The 5740-nt window shown below is 34.3% G+C and overlaps 1 long non-coding RNA gene across 1 annotated transcript in view; it reads left to right on the plus strand.

Annotated features, from left to right (window-relative positions):
* Window positions 1-4313, plus strand: part of LOC136795635 (uncharacterized) — a 5849-nt gene extending 1536 nt beyond the window's left edge. Inside the window, exons 2-3 of the long non-coding RNA XR_010843270.1 lie at window positions 2758-2940; window positions 4199-4313. This is a non-coding gene — a long non-coding RNA (uncharacterized lncRNA). The remainder of the gene's footprint in view (window positions 1-2757; window positions 2941-4198) is intronic.
* The last annotated feature ends 1427 nt before the right edge of the window (window positions 4314-5740 follow it).

A 5740-nucleotide genomic window follows, 5' to 3' on the forward strand; every position in this document is an offset into this window, starting at 1 on the left:
CCTGCCATTTTTCTAATATTTGTAATTTAAGGGGTGTACTGAGTTCCGATGGGGTAAAAACGGCGGTTTTTTTTATATAGTCTTCTATTATCTCTATTTGTAATTCCCGATTCAATTGGTTATTTCTTACAAACCAAGGAGCATCCACTGCGATTCTTGGGAACTTATTTTGAAAGGATTGTAATTTTTCGTAAGGGATGCCACTCCCTAGAATACACAGCCATTTATCAACAGTGGCATGGGTATTGTTTTCAAAATAGGAAGAGTTGTTTTTTTATTTAATTTAGATTTCCTATTTACGATTGGATATAGCATTGCTAACCTATAATAGTAGTAATGCCATTAACAAAAATAGATAAATATAGAAATTATAACAGGATGTCCTGCAGTCAGTCTTCGGGATAAGTTGGGTTTCCCAAGTAGTAAGTCGCTGCTCCTTTAACTTCGGTAAATGAGAGTAGAATCTCATGAACCATAAGGATTAGTTCTATATTTCAATTCGTCGTGGTTATAATGTTATCATGAAATGGAAGTGCGATTAATAAATGTAAAATTGAAAATGTAATGAAAAAAAAACATTAAAAATCTTTAATAAAATCTTAAACATAAACAAATCTATAAAAATTCAAATAAAATCGCTCCATTATATTAAAAAAATGTATTAATAACAGTGTAATATATTATTTTACTGGGATAAACACTGGAATTTTATTTTGTTTTTCTGCTTTCACTATATTAAAAAAATTATACAATCTGAATTACAGAATACATTAGCACTTTTATGCGACATTGATGATAATTTCAAAAACAATTTTCGTTCTTTTCAGTTCTGTCTAGATTTGTTTTAATATATCCGTCATAGGATTAAGATTGCCCACTGGCCTCATAGGTGGTTTGTGTTCTTGCTAAACCAAGGTTTGTCCTGGAAGCCCCAATACTCCATAAAGACTTACGAAAAGTAGTAGTTTGTGAGAACCCTTTTGTTTCTAACCGGGACTGGATAATCTGTTTTCTCCAGTAATTGAAGACTTAAGAAAGATGAAGTCAAGAGGGAACCCTCTGTGACCTCCACCGTCTCGTAAGATACAGTACTGTAGGCATGTAGGCCTTGGTAACCTGTAGAAAGGCTGTTTTCTTCATTGTCAACATAATCTATGATATTAATAGTAATAACGCATGGGCGTTAAACAATGATTTGAACCTGAATGTTGAAAAAACCAAGGCCATTTTTATTGGTTCCAAGCACCTCCTTCATTCCCTCCCTTACTGTCCTCTACTCTTCCTTAGTAACCAACCGAATCAATTCTACCCTACAATAAAAAACCTTGGAGTTACCTTCGACCAACACCTCTTCTGGAATAATCATATTTCCCAAATCATACGAAAATCTAGAACTGTACTTAAACAATTCCAAAGATTCCGTAATTCCATTCCTCAGAACCCTGTCATATCCTCTCTCATCTTCCCCCACTTCGACTATGGTTCCTTGGTCTATGGAGGGCTATCTGCTGGACTAGAGTTGAGATTGGAGAGAGTCATGAACTGCTTTGTAAGATTTATCTTTGAGTTAAGTCTCCCGCTGGTATACCGAGTTGAAGTGGCTCTATCCAACCTCCCGAAGGCAATACCTCCTTGGTGTTTTCCTATTCCAAGTTCTTAAAATAAAAAACCTACCTATATTCCTGATCTCCTCACTCTTCGGTCATCCATCCACTCACTAAACACCAGATCCCATCCGAATGATTTATATATGCCCTCCTATAGAACCGCCTTCTTCAGCAAATCCATCATCATAGGTAGCACGTATCCTTCTGGAACTTTCTCCCCATCTCCATTCGCCAATCCTCATCCATTCTTTCGTTTAAACAACACCTATTCCTTCACTTATTGCATAACCACACCTCCGCTATAAACAGTAGTTAAGCCAAGATCTCAATGTAATTTCATTTATCTTAATGGAAACTTTTAAATGCAATGGACTTTAGCCAATCTAACAACTTGAAAGACGTTTCGAGAATGGTGTTCTAGGTGTGGCTCAAACTTCCTACTGGTTGTAGCACAATGGCACAATTCTTCAAGCTCTAAATAAAATTATTACTGTTACTTGATATTTTAGATACTATGTCTCAAATCCTAGTCAATGAATGGAAATTAAATTTTCACCTTTCGAAACAGATCCGTTATAAATATTTCTTCTTAGCATTTTGCTTTTCAGACAGTCCTGTTTCTTGCCTTCCTTCTAAACAGAAAACTAATAAGGAACCCAGCTAGCAGATTTAAAAAAAAAAAAAAAAACAACGATGAGTTTTACGGGAACTAGGAGTAAATCCTCGCAGGATGAAAACTTTGCTCTGTAGGGAACTAGCCAACGATCTTGAAGGGGGTGGTAAGTCCTACAGGAACTGCCTGTAAGTCCTTACGAAAGAAAGAGAGTTTAGGAAGGGTTTATCAAGTTGCGCTAATTTATCACTTAGGGGTTATTAAACACTATTTAGAGATGATATGTGTCTAAGTACTAACTTTATTGATTCAAATAATGCATCTAAGAGTATTAGAACATCTGAAATTGTAATTAAATTTGTACAATTAATTTTTTTACAATAGTACAGACATTCATAATGGTGTTTGTGTGGCGATCCTAGTGATTAACATGTTTGTAGCTAGATTATGAAAGGTGGCTCATTAAAAATTAACCAAGATTTCGACAATCTCATTTTGGAAAATATAACATTTATTAGATTCTCTTATGTTTCGAAGATGTCTCTCCGAACTGAAGTTTTGCTCATCGTCGCAGTCCTGGTCGGTTCCGCGATGGCCGCCAAGATCCAGTACTCCAGAGGATGGACCAACGGCGCCGAAGGAGACCGGCCCAAGATGAAGATCAACGACTGCCTGGCAGAGCTCACGCTTGCGCAGATACAGAAGAGCCAGTTTCTACCGGTATGTATTACGTTTTATGTAATATCATATATTCTTATGTTATTGTGTTAAATTTTGGAAGTGCTTCATAGATCATGTCCTACAAGAATAGATGCTCAATCAAATAAGAAGGTTATGGCCCTCAAGCAACGCATGTCCAGATTTAATTTCACCCAGCTTCCTGAAGTTGGTACTCATAATTGGGTAAACATCTGGCAGTCAGGAGTTTTTCTGACGAAAATATCTCCTTGCAAAACCGCTGGTCAAGTAAGAGTACTCCCTTACAAAATACTGAAGCACTATCCCTTCATGGGTTGCAGCAGTACTGAATGAATGTATTTTTTTTTTTTAATTTAAATATTTTCAGGTCACATTGTTTTAATAGAATCACGAGATCTCGGTGAATAATTTGAGCCATCAAGTTGAAAATCATAAGGTTGAGCCGTTTGCATTGAGCAGGTTATGAGACACCTCTAAACACATTACTCCATTTTAGCTCCGCCGTAGTTGAGTAAAAACAGCTAACAACGATAACATCCTTGTAGCAATGAATGTAATGGAGGGGGTAAGATGGCTGGAAACGTGAAGGCAAAAAGGCGGGTCTTATGATGGACCAGGGGCGTGGCAGGGGAGCAGAGGAAGAGTACAAGCCAATCATTGGCTTCGCTCAGTTTCAGTTAAGATAACAATGGTAGATATTTCTATTAAACTCAACATTAACCTAGCCTCTGTGGGCGTGGTCTTTTTTGGCTTCACTTTTGCTTTGAAGGAGGTTATGTCACCTCCTCCTTTCTCCTCACCCAATCACATCACATATAACACACTTAAGATAGCAATGCAGTGTAGCAAAATAATGTGTAGCCAAACTTTATATACACATAAGATTCTGTGTTCTAATATTAACATTTTAGAATAAATATGTTTAGTGTTTTTATTTTATAATTATATTAGTTCAAAATTTTATTTTCTCATTATTACTTCAAGTAAATAGTTTGACTAGGCCCATTTTCTTTTTTTTTCGGTTTATGTACATACAAAGATTTTACTATTATTTATTTTTTTTAAATTTTCTTATTTTCATTTATCTAAATATTTATTTAGGTATTGAGTATTTATCGCTATTAGTTATTGCTCAAGGTTGTGGCAGATTGCACCACTTATCAATAAATGAATATTATATATTAAATGAAAAAAATATATTAACGTCTAATAATAATTATTAACTATACTAACAAATATAACTGATATTACTAATACAGGATAATATATTATATTTCAGCCTTGCAAGCTCAACTGGGGAGAAGGACTTTCAGAACAGATCGAAAAGAGGAGATTTATTTTTCCAGAAATCTCTTACGAAAAGTGATACCGAGTCAGCCACATTTTTTAGTATTTGGAAAATATGCAATAATATAATTATTTGTATCATAAAATAAATAAAAATATAGTCAATTGAACCTTATTATTAATTTCCTAAAACTTTAGGCTTTAAGATTATCTTGTATAAGCCGTTGAAAACAAATGTGGTGTATGTCACTTTTGTGTTCTAATGAAAATTAAAATAAGTATTTTATTAATTATTGAGTTTCTCAAATTCATATGCTTTTAAAGAGCTGAGTTTTAACAGAAAAAGCAATCTCTTATAAAAAAACTTCAAAGCGTTAAATATCTCCAACCAATTTTGGCTTTAACCACTTTTGCAGTAAAAATAAGAATACTGAGTAAAATAATTTTTTTTTTTTTTTTTTTATGGATTCTTATGTTCGATATTATTTTTAAAAATATTTCCAATGGTATATTATTTGTTCCCCACCTGAGAAATAAATATTCGTACAACAACCCGAATAATATAGAGAGAAATACTTTATTTAGCCGTGCTCCACAAATACACAGTATACCAATCAGTCTATCAGCTTATCTAAATAATATATATATATATATTCATATGTTATAAAAAAAAAATAAATTCCCCCTTTTACCTTCACAATCAATAGTCTACAAATCCTAATACTACAAATACTAACTACAATAATATTTTGGTTTATTTAATTTCATTCAACTGTATATTACATAATACATTCAGTAAATATAGTCTCAGTTAAAATGGAGTGTTACAGGCGTGTAGAGAAACTACCCATTGGTAGCACTCTAATGATATTTTCCATTAGCAGGTCTTGTGGCCATCTTCTTTTCAGGCACCTCGGAGGATTACCAGGAATGGAAGAGGATGCAACATTAGAAACTAGGGGGTTTGAGTGGTTAGGGAGTTTATAATGGAAGGAGTGAAATCTGGTTCGGGCTAGATTGGTAACATAGGGAACATTAAGGTCTTTATGTATGATTTTATTTGTGAAAAAGTAAGGAGCATTGAGAATTTTACAAAGGATTTTGGATTGTAAGGATTGGGTACGAGAGGAATTCGAAGGTTTAGTGGAGCCACAAAGCTCAACCTCGTACGTCCTGATTGTCCTTATTACAGTCATGTAGATCAGTCTTTTGTAATGTGTTGGAAGTTTAGACCGTTTGTATAGTAAGTGCTGTTATAGTCGAAATCGATGTGCAGTTTCCTGTCTTGTGCGAGGATTCCAGGTTAATCGTTTGTCCAAATGTATTCCAAGGTAGCGGATCTGTTGAACAGGGGTAAGAGTAACATCATTAAATGAAACTGTAGGGCAGTCTTATAGATTTACGAGATAATAAAATCTCAAAGGGTTTGGCAGATTATGTTTTCTCTACCTCACTTGTTCCTTGTTTCCTATCCTAGTTTTGTTCCTATTAATTTATTATAGTTTATAAAGGTCCAAAATAAAAACAACACAAA

The sequence above is a fragment of the Halyomorpha halys genome, unplaced genomic scaffold (genome assembly GCF_000696795.3).
Source record: "Halyomorpha halys isolate HHAL.00 unplaced genomic scaffold, Hhal_1.1 Scaffold206.1, whole genome shotgun sequence".
NCBI lineage: Eukaryota > Metazoa > Arthropoda > Insecta > Hemiptera > Pentatomidae > Halyomorpha > Halyomorpha halys.